Source organism: Mus musculus, chromosome 18, assembly GCF_000001635.26.
Source record: "Mus musculus strain C57BL/6J chromosome 18, GRCm38.p6 C57BL/6J".
NCBI lineage: Eukaryota > Metazoa > Chordata > Mammalia > Rodentia > Muridae > Mus > Mus musculus.
This window is the reverse complement of record NC_000084.6, coordinates 13,975,001-14,002,797: the sequence shown is the minus strand read 5'-3', so window position 1 is coordinate 14,002,797 and position 27,797 is coordinate 13,975,001. Positions and strand designations below refer to the sequence as shown.

The 27,797-nt window shown below is 41.5% G+C and overlaps 1 long non-coding RNA gene across 5 annotated transcripts in view; it reads right to left on the bottom strand.

Moving 5' to 3' along the window:
• Positions 1 to 3,334: 3,334 nt before the first annotated feature.
• Positions 3,335 to 27,797, bottom strand: part of 6330525I24Rik (RIKEN cDNA 6330525I24 gene) — a 26,437-nt gene continuing 1,974 nt past the window's right edge. Inside the window, exons 2-6 of one of the 5 annotated variants that reach the window (NR_165796.1) lie at positions 24,045 to 24,081; positions 22,796 to 22,905; positions 14,104 to 14,138; positions 11,926 to 12,155; positions 3,335 to 10,133 (exon numbers count right to left, since the gene is read on the bottom strand). This is a non-coding gene — a long non-coding RNA (RIKEN cDNA 6330525I24 gene). Of the gene's footprint in view, positions 10,134 to 11,925; positions 12,156 to 14,103; positions 14,139 to 22,030; positions 22,209 to 22,795; positions 22,944 to 24,044; positions 24,082 to 27,797 lie in introns of all 5 variants that reach the window. The other 4 variants (NR_165797.1, NR_165795.1, NR_165799.1 and 1 more) reach the window with 4 other exon arrangements.

Below are 27,797 nucleotides of genomic sequence, written 5' to 3'. Positions count from 1 at the left end.
ATGTTAGGGCGAGTGCTGCTCTCCATGTTTCGAGTTAATTTAACATTCAGTTGTCAGTGACTGGTAACAAATTTTTACTCTTCTTCAAATGTTTGCATTTTCATACAGAGCAAAGCATTAAAGCAGCCAGAGAAAGTCTGGTTTTAACAACTCTGACTGGAAGTGGCCGCTTGTAGCGCCCCTTGGAGGAAGGTGACTCAGCAGAAAAAAAGGGTAATTGATTGGTGATGTCTGCACATGCAAACAAAGGGAGTGAAAAATTTGCCGCGTCTGCCCTAATCTTGATGAGTTCCTCCTATTGGACAGTTTCCAAGCACTAGAAATCAAGTGTAAAAAAGACATTGGGGGGTAATTGAAACTCCTTAATGACCTTGAAATCAGCCCAAATAGGACTATTGTCTGGCATCACATAAAAAGTTAAGAGTTGAGAAAAACCAAGTATAACAAGAACTTAGTGAAATATCATAGGTAGAATACAATGCCATAGAGGTCCTTTAGATGGCTGTTTCAGTATGTGTGCAGCCTTAGAGAATAGTTCCCTCTGTTCCCACTTCCTCCCTTAACCATCTTCTTTTAGGTTCACACAGTAACCCATAATGAGCATCCGGAAGCACTACACCCTCTCTTTCAAATGTTACTGTCAAATGTTACTGTCGTCTTAAGCACAAAGACCTGCTGGAGCCTCAAAAGTATCACTTGCTTATTTCCAAGCTATGTGACACCTCTATAAAAATAACAAGTACCTTCAATGTTAGAGTATAACATTTGATATTTTTGCTTGTCTTCTGATATTCAGAAAGACGGGGTACATAGTGGTTTCTATTATATAGAGTCCTGGAAAAGATCATAGTTCTGATTCGGGAGCAGTGAGATAGACTGCAAGGAAAAGGCCCTCTGCAAACTGGTGGCATAAATGGGATTCCCCAGGGCCTGGAGGATGGAGGGGTTGCCCTCTGACCTACACACACACACTGGAGGACATGTGCACCCACACAGGTAAACACACACACACACTGCACTCAGACACAAAATGAAATGCAAAAAAATTAATAATTTTAGGTTAACTACAGTATAAGACTGTGGGATAAGATCAGGCTTAGGAGGGAAAAGTGATAGAGTCTTTTCCTGCCTGGCAAGAACTGTGCTAACAAATTTTCATAGAAGTAGTCTTACTAAGAGTTTACAGAAGACTTTCTTTCCAGCCAGTTACTGCCTGCCACCTGAGCTTGCTGGACCCCACTGGCCTGCAGATGTGAATGAGGCCAGGATGACTAATGCCTGTGAATTACTGGTTTCGGAGGCGTTGTCTCTATTCTTCAGGCTGTGGGTTCTCTACTACCCTGGACCCTGGGGATATTCAAAGACATTGCCCAATGGCCATGATTTATGAGTTTGTGTCTTCCTACCTCAACATTCTGAAAGGCCCCTGCCACTGCTCTGCTGACAGGGTGCGTCAGGAGACCATGAAGGACCTTTCTGGTGCTGGAATAGTCAGTCTATAGTCCCATGGACTATGGCCGGTTTCTTTTAGTCTTTAATCTGCTGTAAATCGATGATTCATCTGCATGTGGGGAAGGAGCTGTTCCTCCTCAGCTCTCAATCAGTACGTGATGCTTCTAGCTCTGACCATACTGCTTGTTCATCAAGCAAAAGATGGCAGATATAAAGGGAGGGAAAGAGAGAGGGAGGGAGGGAGGGAGGGAGGGAGGGAGGGAGGGAGGGAGGGAAAAAGGGGAGGAGGGAGGAAAGGAATACTTCCAGAACACAAGTCTTTCAGCTTCTGACTGCATATGCTCATGGTCTTGATATGCTCATGGTCTTGGGCTGACTGAGAAAGATAATTTGGATATTTTACCATCCATCCAACAGTGGCCTTTTAGACATCTTTATGCATCTCCTCCTACCCAGGCTAATAAATTCATGCCATCAAAGATCTGAGGGGAGGAGTAGCGTAAGCCCCCCAACTCCTTATCATTGTCCACTGGCTCTGATCTCATTATAGGGTTAGCTGCCATGTACACCCAGATTCTCACAGTGGAAGGAGCTGACAGTGAGGGGTTAGACTACTGGCTTGAAATCAGATCTTCAGCAGACCATATCCTGCACGACCCCTTAAGTGGGTTCCCCAGGAAAAACTTATTCTATAGCACTCTGTGAGGTGCCTCAAATCTCAGGGCAGTATGTAGCTGCTGAGACTCCTCGGGTGCTTCCTAAATGAAGTTCCACAACCATACATTTTCCATAGTGGAGTGCAAGCTGCTCTAGATTAGCCCATGCATTTTGTGCAATTTTTTTTTTAAATCACAAAAAGATCTAGTCTGCTGTGACGTAGGGATGATGGGAGTAGCCTCCATGAGGACTGCGACTGTTGTCATAGAAGCTGAAGCATTCCTGCCATTCAATGGTATTTCCTCCTTCCAGTGGTTAGCAGGAGGAGGGTCATTGTGTCTCAATAAACTTGATAAACTGGAAAACAAAAGGACTGTGTAGCTTTTCTTGCCTTAGCTAATACCTGAGAGAAGCTATTTTATAAACAGGATGCATTGGAGAAGGATTGAGGGATCAAGGTCAAGGACTTCACAAGAAAACTAAGAGTCAACTAACCTGGACCCTTCAAAGAGTGAGCATAGGCTGGACCTAGGCCTTCTACACATGTACAGCCGATGAGAAGTTCGGTCTTCATGTGGGTCCCATAATGATTGGCGTGGGGGCTGTCTCTGACTCTGTTGCCTGCCTTTGGTTCCCCTTTCCACAGCCTGGCTGCCTTGTCTGACCTCAGTGGGAGAGGATGCACTTAGCCCTATGTGTGTCCTTGCCACAGTGTGTTGATATCCGGTGGGGGTGCCCTTTTTCTGAGGACAAGAAGAGGGAGTAATGGGGGAGGGGGTGGGAAAGGAAGGCAAGGGGCTATGATTGGGATGGAAAGTGAATAAATAAATGAGTGGAAAAAAGTGGGCTGATCAATTTTGGTTCATTGTTTCGAAATTTTTCATTCAAAGGCTACTGAATTCAAAATCTTTAGCCTCTGGTAAAATAGTAACACCCAGAAGAAAGGAATGGTGGGAGAAAACAGTTCATCTCACCGCAGCCAGGAAGTAATAGATGCGACAGGAAAGAGCCACTCAAAACAATGTGCCCTGTGCTGTGGGACTCCCACCTCTCAACTGACAGTTCAGCTAGGAATTCATCACTCCTTTGCTAATATGATCAGTGCCCTTGTGATCCAACTGGCCTCCCATACCCTCAACAAGCTGGGGACTGTGCCTTTAACAGTGGACATTTAGAGAAGACATTTTGTGTGCAGATGACAACAATGATGAGATCACGGTTTGTTATTCAGTTGTTTATTTTTCTTTTTTTTCTCATCGCTGTAACAAAATATTTGACAAAAGTAACTTTAAAAAGCTTTAGTTTGGCTTACAGTTTGAAAGTACAGACCATCCTGGCATACAAAAATGCATGTGTGTATGTGGAGCCACTTACAGTTAGAGGAGTCTTCCTACCTCAGTTAACACAGAAAGAGCTCCCTCTTAGCATGCCCACAGGTGTGTCTCCAGTTGATTCTAGATCCTGTCGAGTTAACAGTCATTACTAACCTTCAGGTTGACAGATAATGTGCCTCACCTGAACAAAGTTAGGCTGTGTGGTGATGAGAAGCCATGGGCATGTTACAGGTGTCAGCTCACTCAGAACTAAAGAAAGTCTGTGTGCTCTAGCATGTTCCTACTAGATAGCAGCAACTAAACACACACACACACACACACACACACAAATACTTTCTGTGCTTAACAAAGAGAGCGTAAGAGAGCTAAGGGAACGGCAGAAAAAAAATGTCTTTTGCCCCAAATAAAAATTTCTGAGTCAATAGAGTTGGGAAAAAAATTCCATGCATAGATGACTTGAGTTTTAAAAGCTACACAGTGTGTCTGTCAAGGTTTTGATAATTTTAAGTTGTTTTGATGGAACTATGTGAATATACTCTTCAAGGTAATAATTAATTCCCTAGGGAGAACACTCATTAAAAAAATCATGTTACCAAAGAGGAAAGAAAATACTGAAAAGCTAGGAAATCACCCCATAATCTCACTGACAGTGAAACCTTTCAGAAGGCTATAAAGAAAAATGAAGGCTTGTAGTGTAGGTAGCTGAGTAACAATTGAAGCTTCAGATAAGAGCCGGATAGCAATATTTCAACTGTGTCACATCCCACTGAAATGGTCCCAGGAGTATCTCACAAGATGCCTATGGCACAAGAATGCTTGGTGTCGCCACGTGGAAAGGTGCACAGGAGTACAGCAGATTACACACATGCCTGAGGAGACAGGAGACCCAAGTGTGCATCTGGACATACAAGACACACACAACTGAGATGGTGCCCAATAGTGTGTGTGTGTGTGTGTGCATGTGTGGGTGTGTGTGGTTTTGTGCTTTTTTTTTTTTTTTTTTTTTTTGATACAGCCTCACTGTGCAACTCTGACTCATCATAAGGAGTTTCATCCTTATGTAGGAGCTGGCCTCAAATTCACAGTTACACCTGCTTCTGTCTCTTGGGTGCAGGGATTAAAGGTGTATGCCACCATGCCTGGCCTCATGTGTGTGTGTAATATTTAATTTTCTGATGATGTGTACACCACCGTGTGTGTGTGTGTGTATACACATATATGTATACATACATATATATGAACATAGTTAATATTTAAATTCCTGATGATACAAATGGTAGAAATCACAGTTGTGATTTTGAATTCTAGTTCCATCGCAAGCCATAGGATTCCTTTGGACACATTGAATCCCTTTTATGATCCATTTTAATTCATTGTATCTGTAAAACTGATGAAGTAGCACAGGCAATTCTTCATTGGATTGTTTCAGCTAATTTTCTGTATAATTTTAAAAATGTCTTTCAAACAATATTGAGGCTTCCCACCCCACTGGGGTGAGGGTGGGACAAACAGAATGAAACTCCATGTAAAACAAGTAAATGAACATTTAATAAGCTTTCAAAAAAAAAAATAGAAAAGAAAAAAAAAAACTCTCACTCCACAGTCCACAAAATCTTAGCAAGTCTGTTTCTAAAGTATCCACCAAATATGTGTAGCCGTTTCATTTGAAGTCAGCAATTATTAAGCTTCTACTCCATAATGCATGATACTCTAATGCCATGATTTTATTCCGTCTCTATAATAAAGTAGAGGCGGTATTTACCCACTTTTCAGTTGGTGGCACTGAGGCCTAAGGAGGTAAGTGCTTTGCTCACGTTTCAAAGCTGAGCATCTGGGATTACTATTCCAAGTCATGTGTTTTTAATTCCAATGTGTGTCCTGCCACCAACCTCTAGCTAGTGACTTGGATTTGAGGTGATGGTGGTAAGTGGTGGGGGTTTCTAAACAAATCAAAGCTGAGAAATTAATGGAAATTAGTGGTTTGCTCCATAGAGACCTTGGACAGATAAAGGAAGGAGATAGCTCGAAAGTAGCTCTAGAAAAATAGGAAACTACCCAAGGTGTTTTTCACAAAGGAATAATCAGAATTATCTGGAGACTGATAAAGGGCAACTCTCCCAATCCGTAGTTCCGAGAGTTGCAGTATCCAGGAGTTGTGTTCCTGCTGCTGTGACGCCTTTATTCTGAGAACCAATCACTGGTTTGGTTTTGTTGTAAAAAAAATAGAGTGTCATGACCTTGATTCAGTGGCACACCCTGATATTCCAGCTCTTGGGAGGCTGAGGCAGGAGGACTAGAGAGTACTAGGGCATCCTGGACTGTGATAGCAAGACTTCACCTGAAAAGGGAGGAGCAAAGAAGCAAAACAATGTAGCAAGGCCTGCCTGTTTGAAAACAGGGAAATATGTTAACCTAATGTGGTGTGCGAAAGGTGCTGAGGAGATTCCAGACCACGAGGTGCTATGAGAGAGGAGGGGACACTCCAGACCCTGACTGTCGCTACAAGTTAACAATTGTTCTAGGAACAAAAAAAAAAAAAAAAACAAAAAAAAACAAAAAAAAAACAAAACAAAAAAAAGTCCTGTAAAGAGAAAAATGGCTATTAGGGTGGAGAAAGGAGGGAGAAGAATGAAATGATGGAGGCCCACCCACATGATTTATTTTGTTTTTATCAACTGTTTTTCTCTCGTCCAGTGACGTTAAAATTGTTGCCCAAGTTGGATATAGCCCCTCAAGAACATTGGGAGTTCCCAGGAATTCCCACGGTAGACCGACAACAGTCAGATTCTACACATGTAGGAAATTTAACAGATCAGTGGGCAGCAGGGATGGGTTATTTGAGCATTACATTTAAGGCCTGCTCCCACCCAGGCATGTGAGAATAAGGCAGATTATTAGTTACTCCACTGACGTTGCAATGAGGATAATGGCTGCTGATGCTGATATTTCACACCTGCTGGGCCACTGTGTTTTCACTCATCCATCAACAATGAGGTCAGAAGACATCACATGCAGATGAAGTTCATTGCCTTTAACCTATAGACACCGGGACAAGGGAAGCATCGAAACAACATTTATTGTCATCACCCATGCATGCATCTGCCATTACTCATGAGAGGCCAAGGCTCACGGGTCTAACCGTTCACTTGCCTGAGATGTAAGCAGAGTCTGGAGATGACCACAGCAAAATGTGGCTCAATCAGTGTGGCAGAGGAAGGGCTCCTTAAGTCTGTGACCAAGTACTTCAGCGGTACTCTCAGAAAGTACTTATTGAGTGAATGTGTGTGCCTTTCAACTAGATTTTTGAAAAGCTATTCAGCCTCCTGGAGGCTAACACAGGTGTTCTTGATAGAAGACTTAAAGAGGATGCGAAGTCTTAGAGAGACATGGGAATCAGGACATAGACAACGCTGTCGAGGAAGGCTCACTGAGACTCTAGAAAACTTTTCTCTTAGGTCTCCTGGACAAGATGGATGAGTCAACTTCTCTGCAATCATCACTGACTGTTCTAAAACAGCAGAGGGAGTGGGTCATCAGGCCGATGTTGCTTAATGAGCACAACCAAATCAACCTGTCTTAAAAACATGAACACTCACAGACATTCTGCAACATTTGAGAAGAGAGTGGAGCTGAGACTCGGGACAGAAGCCTTGACCAGTCAGAGGCCTTGGGCATGCTCCTGACCTCTGTGTTCCTGGTACCTTGCTTCCCTCACACCATTACAGATAACCCACTCTCTCCTCCAACTATTGTGGCTTTTTTTTTTTTTTTTTTTTTGCCAGACCTTATCTGATATCATGCCTCTATTTTATAAATAAGAGCGACTACTCTTGTGTATCTTTCCACTAATGATATTGATATTTTTATGAGCAACTTATCTGAGATCAATGCTAAGGGGTGGGGCAGGTTTTGGGGGAAAGCTCCTGCTCCGTGTTTGTTCCTCCTCTGATGTCCGGCCATCAGTTGAAAACATTACAGCCCTGAGCACAAGTATTACAACTGGAGCTCTGACTCCAATCCACCACGAGGCCGTAGAAGGAAGGACCATGGGTTCCAGACTGCTTGGTTTGGAGTTGAGGTCCCATTTCATCTCTGTAATTCGTGTGACTCCAAGCAGGTTGAGCAAACTTCCCAACCATCCTTTTCTCCACTCAGTGTTTGTCACAAGCTTTCAAGGTTAGATTGAGGACAGGAGATCCCCTTGATGCAGACTCAGCAAATGGCACACTTCCCTTAGATTTGCCAGGCTCACAATGTCTACTCTGGCTCGTAACTCCACCTCCCCATCCCTGTCACACAGAGTGGACTCTATGTGAAGGGGACGTGGTAGCTCAGTAATAGTGAGAGATGATTCGAACAAATTGGTTCCATTTTCACACCTGTAGAGTTTGTTGAGGCTTTCCAATAAAGAAAGAAAGAAAGAAAGAAAGAAAGAAAGAAAGAAAGAAAAAAGAAAGAAAGACTGTCCTTCAGCTTTGCTCTCTGCCCTTCACTGTCATTCCCAAAGGCATGGGTGCTTCTAGGAGAGTTCACTCCTGGAAACCTTTAATGTTGGATTACTCTGAATGACTGATTAGGGTTTGGGCTGCATGTAGTGGAGCCACCAACCACATTCTGCATAGATGGGCACTGGCCATGTGCAGCTTCGTGCACTTGTGGGCTCCCTCGCCTTTCCACATGCTTCATATGTCCTGACCCACAGGTAATACAGATTCACTTGGTCAATGCTTTTATCTCCTGGACAGCTAAGAGTGCCCACGCCATCAGTTCCAGGAAAACAGACTGGAGCTGGTACAAGGGTTTTACATAAGGACTTAAAGGCTTCTTGATCCTGTCTTTCAGAACATACGTAATGCTTCAAGGAAGGGCTCCATAGACCTCAGAGTGTAGGAAATTCTGAAACTCTTCCATCTTTCTGCCTTTTCAATAAACAATACTCACAGACACCAATGCAAAAACCATGTATATGATACATACACTGTACCTGAGTTGAAAAACCAGTTGTTGTTTTTATCCTTTAGATAAGAAATTCTTCAGGGCAGCGGTGGCGTACACCTTTAATCCCAGCATTTGGCAGGCAGAGGCAGGCAGATCTCTGTGAGTTAGCGGCCAGTCTAGTCTACAAAGTGAGTTCCAGAAAAGTCAGGGCTGTTACACAGAGAAACCCTGGCTCCAAAACAACAAACAAATAAACAAAACAAAACACCCACAACAAGAAAAAAACAATCAAACAAAAAGAACTTCTACAGTATTCACAATATAAAATAATCCTTACTAATAGAGAATATGCATAGCAGTGTGCACGTCATACTGAGCAAGCAGAGAGAAGTGGGGATTTCAGTCCCAGAACTCATGTAAAAAGCCAGGAATGGTTGTCTGGATGCCTATAACCCAGGCTTGGAGGAGGGCAGAGGCAAGAGGATTTCGGGGCTGGCAGTTGCTAGCCTAACTCAAGTTCAGCAAGAGAGCTTGCCTCAAGGAAATAGGGCAGACCATCCTAGATCAGGATCCTAACAGGACACCTACACCGTCACCATACATACACTTACACCCATCTATCCACCCATAAACTAGGAATGATGGAAAGAAAGAAATAAATGTCACAAGGAAGAGAAACTGCTATGAAATCTCAGAATTGTTGATCATCTATGGGCAAATCACTTTCACATTGCAGTATGATTTGCTCACACCTTGAGACGAGTGCACATGTTTTCTTATTATGGCTTTTATTTTAAATCAGCATAGGAATCAAGGCTCTAAGATGATTCTCATCCATTTAAAGGCATCAAGAAAAAAGGGGTCTCACCAGGCAATGGTGGCACATGCCTTTGATCCCAGCACTTGGGAGGCAGAGGTAGGCGGAATTCTGAGTTCGAGGCCAGCCTGGTCTACAGAGTGAGTTCCAGGACAGCTAGGAGTATACACAGAGAAATCCTGTCTTGAGGAAAACAAAACAAAACAGGAAAACAAAACAAAACAAAAACAAACATACAAAAGACAAAACAAAGGGATCTTATGCTTTCTGTGTGCTTACAATACAAATGCTTCACTAAATGCCCTGGATAATGTTTGGTTGCAGTCCTCCCTACATACTAACCTCACTGAATTCTGTGGGGTGAGTTCTCAGCCAATAGGAGGCCAGCAGCAATGCTGCATCCACACCCTCTGTCCATCACAAGGGCTCGCTGTGTTTCTGCTTGAATGTAATCTTTCTGTGACTAGGAAAGCATAAAGCCAGAGACAGATCCAGCAGGTCATTGTCACTACAACTTGCTCAAACAGAAAGAAAACAGTTTTTCATGCTTATTGATCTTGGCCTTTTGGCCATTTTTATGCTCTACTGACCTGAAGCTCAAGTAAGGATGTGTTTTGTAAAAGGCACGGAGACTTTTCTTGTTCTGGAGCTGAGACACTCTACATTTTTGGCAGCATGCAGAAACAATTTGATTTTTTTTTTAAATCCAAATGCATTCTCTCTGTGACTTTCAAAGAATAGTTGATCTTTAAGTAACACATGTGATATTAGTTTTTCCATTTTAAAATAATCACATTGTTGGAGACATCTTAATAGCTGGAGAGGCTGCACTCTGTATTAGCGAGATTCATGGTCTTCGACAGCACTGTCTCAGAAAGTCCCCCAGGACTGGGAAATACAAAACTCCGAGCACGTTCCAATTTTACTGCCTGCAGCTAAAAGAAAGGAAAGAACTTAAAACTGTTGAAACCCTTCAACTTTAAAAGCATTAATAGATGGTCCTGGGGGATTAAATCTAAATCTTAATGTGTAAAAATCAAGTTAATAACCAGAGAGATTAATATGGCTGCATTTGATTATCGTGATAAGGCAAACAATTAGTGCCATTAAAGAGAGATGGCTTAGCCTCCCCCTTGCCCCTCACATCAGCCAAGCACAGGAAGCAAATGGGAAGAAAACATTTTACTCCAGGATTTTCCCTCCACAGCCTTTGTCTCTCTCCCTCACCATAGCTGATTCCTTTTGAACTTTTGATTTCAGACTAGAATCCTCATTGCCTCTCAGAATCCCACTTTTCTATCAGACTGGTGGCAATGAGCAAGGGACACCAATGGGATAATGTCAGAAAGTGGCCTTATGTCCTTCCTCCATGACTTTATAAGCATTCATGATCGAAGCAAACACAAGCTTGTCTGCAGGAGAGGTACAGAGCTGGAAAGAAACAAAGGAAAGATGCTGATGAACAAGGCACCGAGACCTTTTAGACTGTTTTGGTTGTGAGCTTTATCCATTAACTGCTGAGTTACCATCTCTCCAGCACCAGCCGGAAGATTGTAGGACTTTCAGAGGCCATCATCAGCCTTATACCGTTAGAGTCACAAAGACTCAACCTCGTGGTAATGGATCTGTAGATGTGAAGACATCTTAGCAAACATGCCATACACACAGTATGTCCTTCTTATAGAAGGTTTCTTCATTTCATTTGCTTTTCTAAAACAAGGTCTCACTGTGTAGCACTGGCTGACATAAGGTGTGTATCAGGCTGCTTGGAACTTGTGTGGATCTTCCAGACTCTGCCTACTGAGTGCTGGGATTGTAGGCTTTTTTTTTTTTTTGCCATCATGCTTGGTTTTAGGTTTTCCTATGTTTTCTTTACTTTGGTATCGTATGCATGCAGGCACACGGGTACACAGAGAGCTTCTCTAACCAGAGAGGGAATCTTAACACGTGACTGAGTGAACCTGTTCTATCAACAACTGGCTGTTGTTAAAAGACTTTTGCGCACTTCAAATTGAAATTGTCAACAGAGAAATATAAGCCATAATTGAAAACAAAAACAAAAACAAAAAACAGCTTAGTTAGACAACCTTGGCATCCCCAGCAACAGCCGGCCCAGCTGTGAGCAGAAGTCTGTCTGCAGCGGAATTCAGTCTTACCTTTTTATTAGTGGCAGTATTTTACTACTGAAGTAAAAGGTGAGAGTGAGGTAGGATGAGTGATTATGTAAGAAGATGTTTTGAAGCGACCACTAAGAAAGCTTAGAGAAGGGATGTTTTTGGTGATTACAATGATTGGGGATGGGGGGCAGTACTCAGACCTTGCTGGTCTATGTCAGTTGAAAACTTTTCTATTGTTTCCAGTTCAGGTCTGCACTGGGCACATCAAATGAGTGTCTCCTTCATTGGTTCTCTTTAAGCAGGTGTCTGCAGGGAATTCCTGGGGGCCATTTTAATAAACACCAGGAACAATGGAAGGTTTGTTCCCTTTTATTTAGCCAAGCGTCCTAGCAAAGTGTGTTTGGACATAAGGCCTGAGAAGCTAGCTCTCCACGGCTGTGGCTCTGAGAGTGTTGTGACACTCTCCAGTGTCAGCAGATTTAATGTGTTTATTCTGGTGAGAGGTCTGTAATTTGGTTTTGATTTTTTTTTCTCAGAAACATGCTTGGACCACAAAACAGGGAGTACTGCAATTCTTTTTCCTAGCATACCACAGCCAGGAAAATTTTACCTTTGCACCCGATGGAAGTTCCATAGTCAGTAACCTGGGGTTACTCAGCCAGCGTGTGAAGCCGTGCAGAAAGAAGGTGACTGCGGCATGGGACTCTGTCACAGCCATGCCCTCACTCAGGCCGTCTCCGAATTCCCAGCCTGCTGTTTCTTGCGGGTGTTTTGGTTTGTCTTCATTATCCAGGGACGGGGAACTGTCATTTGTCATTTACGATCTTCATGCTCTTTTGTCTGTTGAGCCCATTTGGAAGAGAACATAAAAACCTACCAAGAAACTGTTTCAGAGAGTTTTCCCAGTTTACTACCTGCTGTGAGTGTGAGTCTTGGATACAGATTTTTTTTTCCTTGCCACAGCTTTAGCTTGGATGGTGACTTGGTGGCTTGGGTGCAAGGGCTTTTGCTGACCTAGACCTTGGTGGACTTGAACGTGCAGGTTCCCTTCAGCCTCCTGAGTACCAGGATTATAGGTATAAACCAACAGGCCAAAACTTCCTCACAACTCTTACACAATTCTCTTTCATTTCTCTTCGTTTACTTACTTGTTTCTTTGTCTGTCTGTCTGTCTGTCTGTCTGTCTGTCTGTCTGTTGAGACAAGGTCTTACTACATAACTTTGCTGACCCAAAATTTACTATGTGGCCCAGATTGGCCTTATACTTACATAAACCCACTAGATTTGCTTGCCGAGTGCTTGGATTAGAGGTGCGCATCCCTGCATCCCTATGCCTGACACCATGGGACCGATTTAAAGGCATCAGAAGAAGTTGGAGTAGGAGCCCATGCTTTTCCCAAGCCCTCAGAAATCACCTGAAATGCATGCTCTGGCTTCATGGTCATGATGAGCAGCCAAATTCCTTATCTAGCAAATCGTATTATTTCGTGATGGATTACATCAGGACAAGCTGGGGTTGTGGCCAGGTACTTCCATTATTTTATAATTTATAAATCGTATGTTCTAACTAACATACGATGTTTATCATAGAGGGAAAAATGGTGATGAGGAGCAGTATCTAAAACAACGTGTCCAGGGCATATTTGTATTTGTTCTTTCTTTTAAATAGCTTCATTTTCATATCGAAACTCTTTTATTTTGGTGCCCATCCCTCTTTCATGAATCAATAGGTAAGTAACAGAGCTAGCAGGGACCGCTAAAAGGGTTCCTTCAGCTTTGACTCTGACAAAGCACACTGCCATTCCAGTCATGCAGATACTCACATACCTTTAAATGATCACATATTTGGATGATAAGTAACTATCGAAAATGAAGGTTAAGACCATTGTATAGCTTGGAAAAATAGACTCACAAGTTGCTTAGATTCTGAAGCAACCGCCATCATTTTTATACATTCTCTTTGTCTTAGACTTTTCTGTGTATGGATAACCATGCTGCACATTTTTTAACTTCAGAGTTCAGAAAAAAACAGATCTTGTTTCTTTAAAACAAAGGCCTTAAAATCAAGCATGCCCAAAGGAGAGCCAGGCAGTGAGAAGAGATGAGGGCTGCCTCCCTCCAGGGTCAGTGGGTGGTGGGGTGCACCCATCTTTCTCAGACAGGAGGATTTCCTGCTGTTTTTTTCAGGACTGACCTACAAGGAAGGTTAATGATTCCAAAGGAGGATTTTTCCCTTAGGGAAAATTTAATCTTGTGACCTTTTTCTCCCTGTGTCCATTTCTCTTCAGTTATAGATGCCCTTCATTTAACTTACTTCAAGCTGTTTTATTTTCTTCAAAAACACAGTTGAAGTGACTGCTTGGCTTACATTTAACCCTTGAACTGGATGCATTTTAAAACAAGGTCACTACAGACAGGATGGTTTCCAGACCCCCTTTTAGATCTCTGCATTCTTTTCTGTCTCTCTAAATATGTGCACATCATATAAACACTGCCACAGGGAAGTCCAAGATCAAAGGCTATTTGTATGACTTTTAGAGTTGTCTTTCCTAGTGGTTCTACCACATGTGCACACATTTAAAATGGCAGTCTATGCTACACATTTGCATTGCTTAGAAGGGTATGAATTATTTTTAAATACTGTTTGGGATTTTTCTGATTCTTTTGGTGAGAGTTTACTGGTTTCTTCAGGGTATTATGGATCATTGACAAAGAAACTTTTATAAAGAAATGTATGAATGAAAATAAAACTCTTTGGAGAGGATTATAGATTATTAGAAAACCTTACCTTGATGTAGCCAAACAGTTTCATTTTCTTTCTATCTGAAATATGCAGACACAAATGGATCAAAATGAATGTCAGAATAAAGTAAAACTATAATTATTTTATTATTCTCAGGGGTTTGGATTTCTGGTGCAATGAGTTCTTTAATGTAAAGTGAAAACAGAAACTGCCTTGTGCTTCAAGTTGTCAGTTCTTAAAAACAACTTTTTATTCTGCTAGAAACCCGGGACATTTTTGGTGTGATCATATTACTCAGTTTCACTGCCAACATCAAGTGAAAAGAATCTTTCTTAACTTTTTGCATTATAAGTTTCCATTTGGAAATAGTAAAACCAGAGTGCTGTGATCCCTGCTAAGCTGTAGCAGCCTGTGCGTGACTCTCTAATATATGGTATATTGCTTAGAGAATCCCTCTCCCTGTCTTTAGAATCTGCTCACCTCATGAAGGTGGCATAGTCCCAAAAGCTCCCGTTGACCAACTAGCTGTTTTGTGTAGTTTTAACTCATCAATGGAAACAGGCTGAGAATCGAATGTACCTTTTCTTCTTCTTCTATGAGAAGCTAAGACCTGTTTTTGCCCCCAGATACCATGAAGTTGTGTCATACATGGGACCATTTCTATGAATTATTGCAGTTCTTTCTGACTCTGAACACAAGAAGGGGAAGAACAACCTTGGTGTGGAATAGACATCATTTCAGAACCATCGTCAGGACTTCAATGGATTGGGAATAACAATGCTTTTATAGGAATCGTGAAGAAAACAAACATTACCAAATTATTATAGACTAGGCACTGTGTATGAAGACCATTGTGGATGAGGAAACTGAAGCCCCCAGAAGGAATACAGATTACAGAAGGTATTACAGTACTGGTCAGTTTTCTATCACGGTGATAAAAGCATCTGAGTTGATCTATTTAAAAGGAGGAAGGTTTCGCCTCGTGATTTTAAAAGCATTAGTTGGCTCTGCTGCCTCTGAACCTCTGTGTGTGTGTGTGTGTGTGTGTGTGTGTGTGTGTGTGTGTGTGTGTGTTTGTGTTGGGGGCGCACAGGACATTACAGCAGGAGTATGTGGCACTTGTGACTGACTGCAGTCCAAATATACTCACTTCTTCTTTTCAAGCCTCACTTCTTAAAAGTCCCTCTGCCTCTCCAGGGTATGATAGGCTGGTTAATGGGCCTTTAATAAAGCCTGTGGTGACACTTACTGAGTGTAACTGATATGATGGAGAAGGAAGTGCCTAAGCTAGGAGTAACAGTCTATCCATATTCAACGGCTGACATTTCTTAGGTTAGTCAGTCTCGAAACAGAGGACATGTTCTCTTCAACCTTGTTCGGCCTTCAACAGGGCTTCAGATGATGAGCAACAGCTCCTGTACCTAAACTAGGAATCCACCCAGCCATTTCTTCCTTCATCTCTGTCCTCTGAGGACTAGGCTCAGTGTCCAGATGGGAACCTCAAATGCTGCCACCCTCTTCTCCTCTCCCAGAACCTTGCCATCCTTGGCTCCCATCATGCTTTGCTCCTGTTCTTGTGAGGCTCTGGGCATTTCTAGGTTCCTCCGGATACAGTCTTGCTGTCCCACACTTCCTGTTACTACCACCCAAAGTCTAACTACCTGCCATCCCTCACTCATTTTGCATTCACCGATTTTGCATCAGGAGAAAAACCTAGGAAGTGGCAGTTTCTTTGTTCTCTGTCTTCTCAGGAAACATGCCCTTTCATTGTCTCATGGCATTCCTCAGTCCTGGAGCTGGCTCATTCATCTTCCTGAAAAGTGTGGCACAAGGCCCATGACATTACATGGACATTTACACCACAGGAATTGACATACATCTCAAATCAAGGATTCTTCCTTTACCCAACAAAGAGCCGATATGCCAGCAAACCCCATGTATATGTTTTGCTATGTGATTGCTTCCTACAGAATGATTGTTTTCATTACAAATTTAAAAATGTGAACTATTGTTTCTACAGGAAATGTGTTGCCTTACAATCTGGAATCTACATCTATATGCCACTGTTGGGGGTTGAGCTTTTGTAGTGTCAGGGACCCTCAGCTTATTCCATGTTCTGTCTGAAGAGGAACTCAGTTACACACAAGCCTAAAGACCCACTGAGTTCCCCAGTTTGCCTCTCTCGAATATTAACTTTCTTACTTTAACTGCATTCTTCTTAAAAGCCCATTTTCTCATCGTATAAAGATGACCTCATGTCTATAGGTTTCAAATCTGGATGTTCAACTTTTCATGGACTCAAAACATTCAGGAAATTATTGCATCTTACTTAACATGTTTAGAATGACTGTTCCTGCCCTTACCTTCTAAGAAATGCAATGCTGCCACAATTACACAGCATCTCTATTACATTAGGCATTGTAAACAATCATCTGGGAGTGATTTCAAGTGAATGGGAGAGTATATGCAGGTTCTTCTATACAAGTATGATGCTGCCTTATATAAAAGGACTTGGCAGCCACAAACTGATTGGGGAGTCTGATTCTAATTCCTCAGGGACACTGAAAGATGACTGTATTCGTGTGTGATATATATATATATATATATATATATATATATATATATATATAGTATGTGTGTGTGAGAGAGATATGGTATATATATATATATATGATATATGTGATATATATTATGTATGTATGTGTGCATGTGTATGTGTTTGTGTATGTTCACTCCCATTAGCTAAGGGTCAGAGGACAACCTCAGGTCTCTGCCTTCAACCTTGTTTGAGACAGAGTCCCTTGTTTGTGCCTCATACTTGTGAGGCTCCTTTTGTCTCTACCTCCCATCCTACCATGGTAGCACTAGGATTACAGATGTACTATCGAATAGACTTTTACTTGACTTCTTGGGATTTGAACTCAGGTCTTTACATTGTATGAGTGTTTTACTCATGCTATCATCTTCTAGCTGTCTTAGGGAGGATTACTGCTGCCGTGACAAAACACCATGAGCAAAAGAAAATTGAGGAGGAAAGGGTATATTCTGCACACCGTTCCACCTTACAGCTCATCATCAAAGGAAATCAGGACAGAACCTCATATGGGGCAGGAACCTGGAGGCGGGAGCTGATGCAGAGGGGTGCTTCTTCCTGGCTTGCTCTCCATAGCTTGTTCAACCTACTTTCTTATAGAACACCAGTTCCAATGATACCACCCACAATGGACTGGGACCTCCTTTATCAATCACTAATTAAGGAAATGTCCTACGGACTTGCCTACAGCTTGATCTTACGAAGGCATTTTGTTTTTCAATTAAAGTTCCCTCCTTCAGATGACTTCAGCTTGTATCAAGTTGACATAAAATTGGACACTACAACAGCTGTAATGACTTAGTTTATGATGCTTTTCTAACGTCATAATGTCTGGGTCATTAAATATAAATTTTAACCTATCCTGTGTCCATGTCCTCTGCTGTGCTTTTCTGACGAATACAGATGTGCTTTCTTTCCCTAGAGTTGGACCATTCTGTGTGCCTTGTTGTGACCAATGAGGTGTTAGCTAGTATGATGTCAGTGGAAACTCAAAATGACTTTGTGTCCTCCTGCTCCTGTGCAGCAGCTGTGTGGAGAAACGGACTGCTAGTTTGCTAACGTAAGAAGGAGAGGCAGAGGGCACAGGCAGGTCTAGCTCCAGCCTTCTCCATTGGTGCAAGCCCAATTCAGATGCACAAGACATACATACATGAGCAAGTTCCAGGGATGTGTGAGCGATCATGAATGATTGCTGCTTGAAACTACTAGATTTTAGAGAAGGTTGTTCAAGAGAGTGGCTATGATGATAGTTAATTGATACATTCTGGGGGGATTTTCATGAAGACCAGAAATTTTGCATCTATCTCTTTTAGTTTTCAAATTAAGTTAAAAGTTTTGCAAATAAAAAGAATTAAGAAATACTTTTGAATTGAAACAATAGAGACATAGTTTCTGTCAGTTAGCTAACAGCTGTTTAATAGCTCCTATGTTCTGGTCACTGTTTCCAGAGCTGGGGTATTAAAGGGAAATTGAGAAAGAGACATTTTTGGGCAGGCTCCGTGGCAAGCATGATGAGTGAGGTTGGTCTCCAGAACCCCACAAGGTGGAAGGAGGACTGTCAAGCCTGGATGTGTTAGCACCATCTTTATCCTCAAGTCATTGTGAAAAACGTAAACTCTGTGTAGACGCCTCTGTGGTGTGTGGCTGAGAGAGACTAGCAGTGCTTGGGTGGAGGGACTCTCCTGTTGGTCAGTAAAGGGAAGAAAGAGAAGGAGTCAGCCTGTGGATAGAGGTGTGGGGACTCAGCCCAGGCAGGGGTGTTAGCCTACAGGGGCCTGAAAAAGTGATAAATATAAAGGAAGTGAGAATAAAACCAAACAACAGCAAAGCCCTAACAGGAACAGAGTCCAGCCAGAAAAAGAATAAAATCCTGTCACTTGCAGCAATGTGGAAGAACATGCAGTATATAGTAAAATGTGCCCAGCACTTAGGGACAACTAGAGCCGATTCCCACTCATACATGGAACTGAAGGGGGTGAAGAAAAAAAAATCACAGATAAGTAGAAAGAAGCACAATAGTTACAGAGCCTGTAGTAGGGGTCAGATAATCACCTTCATTGAGGGGATAAAGGCTTGAAAACAGATACTAAAATTCTGGCGAGCATGAGAAATGGGTTCTAGTGTTCGATAGCACCTAAGATGACTATGAGTTGCAACTATTGACAATAGACTCCAGAGTAGTTAGAAGAGACGGTTTTGAACATCAGCAATAAAAAGAAGTGGCAAGTGATCAAGGTAACAAAGATACTAATTACCTTGGTTTGTTTATTACACATCATAGACGTGTATTGAAAATATCACACTGTGCTACACACATGCCAGTTATGATGAGCAAAGGAAAGTAAGAAAAGAGGGCTAACAGGATAAATTATCAGAAAAAAAGTGAGGATGAAAGAAATGAAGGTGGAATGAGCTGGTAGGAAAGAAATGTAGATCTGGAACGGCAAAGGCCTTTGGGATTGGACATCTGTTCTCAAGATGTCCGAAGGGAAGGGGACAGCAATGTCTAGAAGCAGCATATCCCATGTGAGCATCTGCAATGAGAATATGATTGAGCAGCCATATAGTAACATCGGGGCAGCCCTAGCTGAAATGGGGGCTACATCTGCTTTTCTCTAGGATAACTAGGGAGGAACCTCCTGTTAGATAGTGCTGTGACTTAAGGCAAGTCTTCTCCATTGAAGACTGCCTCTGTGTCCAAAGAGGGGTGAGCTCAGTTTTTATTCCCCTGAAGTAAAATAAATAAAATAAATAAATGAGTGCATGAGTAAAGATATGAAGTGTGCATGTATGCACATGTTGTGTGTGTGTGCATGTGTGCACATGACTATGCATGTGCATGCATGTGTGTGTGTGTGTGTGTCTGTCTTTAGTTTAGAAAATGGCCTTTTCCAAAGATTTCTTTCTCTAAAGTTTCTTTTGAAAGAACTATATACAAAGTAAAAGAAAGGGAGAAATGTATGGATGAGTAAATTGTCATCATAATTACACTCGATAATGGAGACTGACATGTGTTCGGAGGTGACAATGGCAACAAGACTGCTAAGGATGCATCTTCTTTATCATTCTGCACACTCAGAATCATCATAAATATGAGAAAAATGAAATATTGTCAGTGAGCTGCCTGGAAACACCATCCTAAAATCACGTTCCCTGTTGTCTGACGCAACCCCATTCCTCCTCACACTCAGATGAATACTGCCTCCTCTTTGAAGCCCACTTCTACCTTCTTAGGGAGGATCCATCTTTCCTTGTATTGCCCTCTTAAATTCTGATTATTCCTCAAGCATTCTGCTTACCATGTGTTATTGTGGTCTTAGGTTTTACTTTTGTTGGATCTTTAATTCCTAGAGGCAAAATTCCAATGGTTTTTCTATTTGTCTTTTCTCATCCTTGCTGCAGCCTCACGACAGAATTGGTAACGGATGTACACTAAAGTAACGACACAGTTTTAAACTACAGTTGATCTAAAGCACAGCAAGTAGAAAAGAGAAAAGCAGGTGTAGAGAGCTCTTCAGCTAAGCCAGAGGTGCTGGAAAGAGGATTAGAAGGAGACTCTGATGAGGCTCTTAAAGTGGTTGGGCACAAAAAATGAGCAGAGCCCACAGGAGGGAAGGGAAACAGATGATCAGCAACCCAAAAAACCAAGGCCTTAGCAACACACTGAGTCAGTGTCCAAAGAGCTCTAGGACGACCTAGGCAAGCATAAGGGTCCCCGATGGGACTTTCCCGCTCAGGTCCAAGCGTAGGAGGTTTTGAGAACCAATGGGGAGGAGGCCATTGCCAAGCTCAGGTATCAGTGGAGAGAACACATTTCTATAGGTTGGTTTTAGTAGAGCCTGAAAATAAATTAAGGTTACAAGAGTGGATATTAATATTCATAATTACCAATTATCTTGCTGGTCCTGATACAAGTGGGCAAGAGTATGTGCACACATGGGTACATGCATCCAGGTGTACGTGTGTGTTTGTGTGTACTGTCCACATCCCAGGAAGCAGAATTATAGAGATGCACAGTTTCTCCAATACATTTTACTGTTGTGGTTTTGAGACAAGGTCTCACTATGTGTCTTTGACTGGCCTGGAGTTCACAGAGATGCCTGTTTCTGCTTCTACTTCTACCTCCTGAGTGCTGGATTAAAATAATTTTATTATTTCTATTTATTATTCAGGCATTATTCTAGATCCTGAAAAAATAGAGCCGACTACTTCAAGAGAGCATTGTTGCTACCCATTCAGAATAATAAGTATGATATATAAACTCTGTTTATCACATGTATAAATGTTCAGCAAATTAACTCTAAACAGAGAGACATAAATTAACAACCATTTTTATTATACCTGAGTGGGTCAAACATTTGGTTGAAGCTGAACTGTGTTGATGAGCCTTTTACAAGGATTTGACAGGCATCTCATATAGAGCCAGTGTCATACCTGTGGGGGTGGTCATACCTGTGGGGGTTGTTATACCAGTGAGGGTGGTTATACCTATGGGGTTAGTCATACCTGTAAGGGCAGAGAGAGAAGTCATCTCTAAGCATACTCAGTTGTCAACATGTTCAGTCTCTCATCAGTTTCTGGACCAAGAGCCTCAGATTGCTTTGGAGTTGGTAGGGCAGCTAAATGAAGAGATCCTGATTGGGTAGCTCACAGTGTGGTGAGGAGATGGTGGTAACAGGATGGAAACTCAGAGAGAAGGGGGTTGGGTGGGACAATGAGAAGCAAGTTTTCCAAAGAGCCAGAAAGATGAATTCATAGTCTGGGCCCACCTAGCATCCCAACAGAAAATAGTTCACACCAAGGATCTGGGACAGCTCAACACGGATAACCAGAGGGCAAGGATTACTGGGCATCACTCTATAAAGTGAGCTGCCTGTCACATATCACAATGGGTTACTAATTCTGTGGATACTTCTGTTGCATGGACGTTGGAGTGAGAAGGTAGGTGGGAGGAAAAAGCCAAACAAGAAGGTCTGGAAAAGCAAGGGAGACTTCCAGAAAAATGCTAGTCTTGAATGGAGTCCATGTTTTAATGGGTTATTGAGAGTATATCTTAAGAACAGAGAACAGTATGAGGGATGAGAAGCCCTTAGGCCAGCGTGGTCCATCCCGTTCTAGCCTCTGCCAGAACCTTACCTTGTCGGATAGGCACTGTACATCCAAAGTCAACAAAACAGTCAGCCCAGTCATAAACAGGGGAGAGATTAAAGGCACTTAACACACTCGGCAGAGGGGATCTGCCCTTTATAAGGAGTACCCAGAAGGTGGTGCTCAGAACCGTGGACAGTTTCCAGGGTTAAGCTTAAAAACATAGGGCTTAGCATCCAAATGCGTGCTATGGAGATTTAAGAAATGTGATTAGGAAAGTGGTCAGCTTACAAGTAGGCAGAATCAGCAAGGTGGTGTCATTAGCATCCCCCACTGGTACCGAGTCCATTTATCAGAGTCTCCTGTGAAGTGGGATGTTCATCTATATCTGGTCCATCAGTGGAAGGGAATAATCCCGGGTCAGATGAACTAGAGAAGGTACATTGAGACTTGCAGTCATGACGATGATCTGAAGAAGGTGAAGGCAGAATCCATAGGGGGAAAGCAAAGAAGTGTGCTGATGAGGAAGAAGAGAACCAGGAAAGGAAGTCTTTACATTCCTAAGGGGATGTTTGGGAGGAAGAATCATGTACGATACAATTAGGAAAGACTAGCAGATGGTAAAGAGAGAATAAAACCTTGGGAAATACAGCGGTCCCTATGGAATGGATGCCACATCATCAGACGTTTTTAATTCCATTTTTTCATACTTAAGTCATAACTGGAAACTTCTGTTGAGACTTTTTTATTGCGTTATAGAGAAACAAGGGCAATGTGATTAAAAGGCAAAGCTTCCCCTCTTAGGGAAGGGCGCGCGGATGCTGAACCGAAGGCTTCCCTTCCGAGTGACATTTTTATGTCACAGTTTTAATAAACAATAAAAAAAAGGAAGAAGAGTGGGGAGACAGTTACATTTCATCTTCTTCACTCAGGAAAAGGAGAGACTGCTTCCCCTTTAAAGGAACAGAAAAGGTTGGATATGAAAATGGCAAACTGGGAGTAAAACAATGACCAAAGGAGATTTGATACCCCAAATGGACAGCACTAGGTACATACCAGGAAGAAAGGGCTCACGGCAGGCAGTGTTACTGGAAATCCCATGAAATAGCAATGGGTATATTTGGCATGAGTGGCATGAAATTCCTGGGCTTTTCTTCAGCTTGATACTATGAGTAAGAAAACCAACAAATATGGTTTTGGAATCCTATTGGTGAAAGGAAATGCAGAATTTTTTAATCAAATCATTTATTATCACCGTATGTGTGCGTATATCCCTATGTGCACATGCGTGGGAGTCAGAAGACAACCTCTCTCAGTCAGTTCCCTCCTCCCACCTGTGGGTCCCAGGGATTAAACTTAGGTCCTAAGCTTGGCAGTAACTGGGTTACCTCCTGAGCCACTTGCTGGACCTCAGTCTGTGTTTAAGGAGGGGCAGCAATGGAAGGAGGGAATACATTAAACCAAGAACTTGGACAGGAACTTTCTACTTAGACTTTTCATTTCAAGAGGAGATTGACTCTATATTTACCATGAACTGTGTTTGTAAAAGTCCCTGGTTTGGACGACAAACGTCATTAGTTGTATGAAAGACATCAATTCTTCATAACATGAACACAAGACTAAGAAGGAAGGCTACCTCTCACTTTCCCAGTCTCCCATTTTGTATCTAGTGCCTTCCTGATCTGTTTTGACCAGGTGGCAAACTTCTCTGTAATTCACCAAGTAGGAACATAGGATCATGAACCGGGGTTAAAAGGATCTCAGCTGGTTTAATGGACTAAAAAAAATTAGAGGTTAGAGACTTACATACAAAGATTTATTTACTTTTGATTTGGGGCATTTTACATCAAGGAGGATGAAGTCATCACAATTTTCAACAGCAGTGTAGTTATCGACGGCAGACAAGAATGGACGGTCTGTGGTGGAAACTTAGGGGATGTAACAGTTCTCGTCGGGATTCTCTATTAATTGGCATCTCTGCACGTCTTCATTACAGTAATAATGAACTTTCATAAATATTCATTCAGTTTTACCAAAAATACACCAAGAGCCTCCAGAACCATCAAGGAGGAGCTAGGTGCTGCTTAGCAAAGTATCACAGATGGGTAGCTTTGTTGTGTTGTAGCTCTTTGCAAACTGTGAGTCCATACAAAAGACAGCATCCATTTCTAGGTCTTGGGGAAGCAAGCAGTCTATTGCATTTAATTCTTTACAATACACAAACATGGATGAAAGCAGAGCATTGTCCCCCAAATCCTGTGATGGATGGTGCTGGCAAGCCCGATGGCCTGACTTCTGTCCTTACCTGTGTTATCTGTGATCCCAGGTCTCCTTCTATGGGACTGTGGGACAGGAGGGAGATGAGAGAATTCACTCAGAAGCCTGTGTATCAACTCTTGTGGAGCACATAGCTTGGCACACACAAGAAAAATCTGACTCAAGGAAGTAGGAGAGAATTGATTCCCAAAAGTTGTCTTCTGAACTCCACACATGTGCTATGGCATATGTGCACATATGAACACACACACACACACACACACACACACACACACACACACACACACACAAATAAATAAATAAATAAATAAATAAATAAATAAATAAATAAATAAATAAATTTAAAATCTTGTAGTTGTTAGCATGCCTCTAATGTCCTTGTTCCCTTTTGTTACCTGTCACCCTTTGTGCCATAAAAATAATCTATGCTCCTATCCCCTTACCCCAAAAACCAGTCACATAAGACCATGTAGGAGAGAAGACATAGGGCGGGAAGCCAGTGGAAGGCATGGGATCTTAGAGCCCGAGATCTGCAAAGGTGCATGATGATGCTGGGTGCAATCCATTCCACTCTGTACAGCACAGACAGACTTGTGGGGAATCTCAAAGTGTAGGCAGGTCTTTCGAATTCTCTACTGCATGGTAAGTTTACACTGTGTTTATAAACACACACACTCACACACACACACACACACACACACACACACACACACACACACACACTATAATATACATATAGTGGGGTACATGCTCACCCAGAAACCTAAAGAAAATAATCCTCAAAACACATTTGAATTTGCCCAGTGAGATTGCAGACATTTTGAGTTCTTTGAAAATAGGATACAAGATAGAAGAAGGGGAAAATATCCATCCATAGCCTGTTCATTCTGTCACCACACTCTGTCACAATAAAAGGACAGCTGAACAAATTTAAAAATTAATGGCTAGAATAGCTGGTCTTAATGCGCTCACATTCCTTCTTTGCTGTGCATAGTTTTTAACTTCTAACTTTATTCTCTTTCTTAAGTGTAGTTCCTGTTAATGTTATAGGGTTTGTTCTAATTATCTCCTGGTTTCAAGTGTCACTATTCCTGTTCATGTGACCTGCAGTGTTAGCCAGATATGCTGGCAGTTCAAGAATCTGGTTACTATGTGGACCCCAGAAATCCCCTTCTCTTCATGTCAATAAAGGCTTGCATATAAAAACATGGAGATATAAAATAAATTTCATGTTCTATGAAGTAGATGGAATTCATTAAATTAATCTTAAGTTTCAGAAATATTTATCCAAAGGTGTCATTATCTAGATACATAATGCAAAATTTGTTCACAATATATTTTTGTAAGATAAAACATTTTGTCTTTTTAGAAAATATGATTGTTTCCTCATTCCACTATCTTTCTGTGATATATTTCTAATTACTGTAATACGTTTTAGCATGTGTCAGTAAGTATGCTGTACAACAACTATCAGCACCATTTAAATAAAAGATTCAGTTTCTACCAAATGTCTCTTCCTTCACAGACTCTGTAAGGTGAATGTCCATTTTTTTTTTTTAGCAGTTTTTCACTTGTCCACAACCTAAAAGATCCTTTGTCCACTCCTTTAGGATTGTCAGATGAAACCATCTGGTTTGTCTAATCTGCTGTAATCTATTCACTCGAGCTGATGCCCCACCTTTTAAGTAGGCTTTTAAAGAAGCTGTGCTGGTTATCTGCAATGATCATGCTATCGTAGCCCGCTAGACAACTTGTAGACTCAAGAAAGACTCATTTCCCCTTCTGTTATTTACATCAACATAGATTGACAAAGACCTGAAAGCACCAAGAATCTGAGATGACACAGACAGACCTGTAGCCTTAATTGGTTTTGTCCCTGACACCACTGAGTTCATTAGTTTGTAATGAATAAATGTGTATGATGCATTTTAAAGTATTATCTTTCTTTGATATAGCTCACCAAGAAACAGGAAAGTGCTTAGGAACACTCATCTGACATTTGTGAAAGACATAAAGATCCAGATTTTCGGACAGGAAAACATTGTCAAGTAAATACTGCCCAGTGTGGGAAAAATGAAAGTTGAATAAATCATTCACAGTGGCGAATTAATTGATTGTAATTCTGCCTTTGATGCCTATCTCTCATGGAAAGTCCTAAATGCTTTGCAGAGTCAACCCTTACTCCCCAGTTTGTAGATTAGGAAGCAAGGCTGGGAGTGGCTATTAGTGTGGAAAACAAATATCAGGTCGCTTATGGGGGATTCCCTGTGCCAGTAACATTGTCTCTAGTAAGCCAGGGGACTGGGATCCAAGCACTTTCTGCTAAGAACATCACCTATCTGCATACATCACTGACATTTTTCACTCAGTGACTTAAAATCTATTTAGATGTTCCAGTGATAATCTACTGATTAACCTCTGATTGTAATTGCAATGCATATGTATATATGCACACACTGTATATGTGTATATATACATGCATATATATATATAAAATATAGCACATTATTTTATAAACAAATTTTTGATGGATGCTTTGTCTCTGAGTGTGTTTGTGTGTGTGTGTGTGTGTGTGTGTGTGTGTGTGCCTGTGTGCGAGCCTCTGTGTATGTGTGGTATGACTTTTAAAGATCTTTGCTAAATGTTCTTCATTAAAAGAAAGCTTTAAGTAAATATGAGCATATTACTCATGCAACTACCATACTAGATCTGAACAAATTTAAACTGTTAAAAAAATACTTTGGATCAGTTATTAAAGTAATCTGGCAACGTTCTATAGCACTGCAGTACAGGGAGTGAGGTCCTGCCTAAGGATGCTCCTATAACATTCTAAGTACTGATATCTTTCTAACTGATTTAGAGGCCAGATTGCAACATGGACACTGTCCTTGAAAACTAATAAAGGAGATCCATCCTTTGTAACTTTTAAGTTTTAAATTGAAGGTTTATTTGTACTGTCACGTTATGGGTTTTTCTGTAATTAATTCCTTTGAGGTCAGATTTCATGGACACAGAACTCCTCATAAAGTAACCGGCCCTTCACCAGTATCTTTGCTGTCAGGATTAATGGTTGAGGAAAAGGCTAATCTGTTTCAAGTAAGAGTCTCAGTTCCAGGCATTGTTTGTTTCATTTATTTGAAAATTTCCAAATATCTTAGAAGTAGATGCTATGGAGTTGATGTAAGGGGGGGGGAGTAAGACATTAAACCAATTATGAATACATCAGAAATTGAAATTTTCATTATGTATATGGCTTAAGTACTTGACGGAAAACCCCGGTGCAGAGTATTCCTTACTTTAAAGTGTATGCTATGCTTCTGAGTAGATTGAACAGTGTACTTAGGCTTACATAGTTTTTTAATGCTTATTCATGAGATGTGACATAGATCACTCCATGGAGAGGACAAATAGATGGATGACAGTGTTCAACTGTTGAATGAATGATGTTTTGACTGTGGCTGAATTTCAACTTGGAAGAATGGAAATGATACACTTTAAAGTTGCAAGGTAAATAGCTAAGTTTAGAATGGTCAACTGCCCTCGAAATACATTTTATTAAGGAAGAAAAAAATATTTACTTTTCAGGCATGTTTAGCTATTTGCAGGTGATAATTATGTTTTTGAGCTGGCAAAACAAACAAGACGTAGCTCAGGTTTCCTTGCTTAGCAACTGCACTGTCTTCATCACAAGCATTTGGGTGCTGGGTTTGATATCCGTTTATAGAAACCACGGAGAACCATCCCGAGCCTGTGCAACAGTGCTAATAAAAACCAAGGGCTC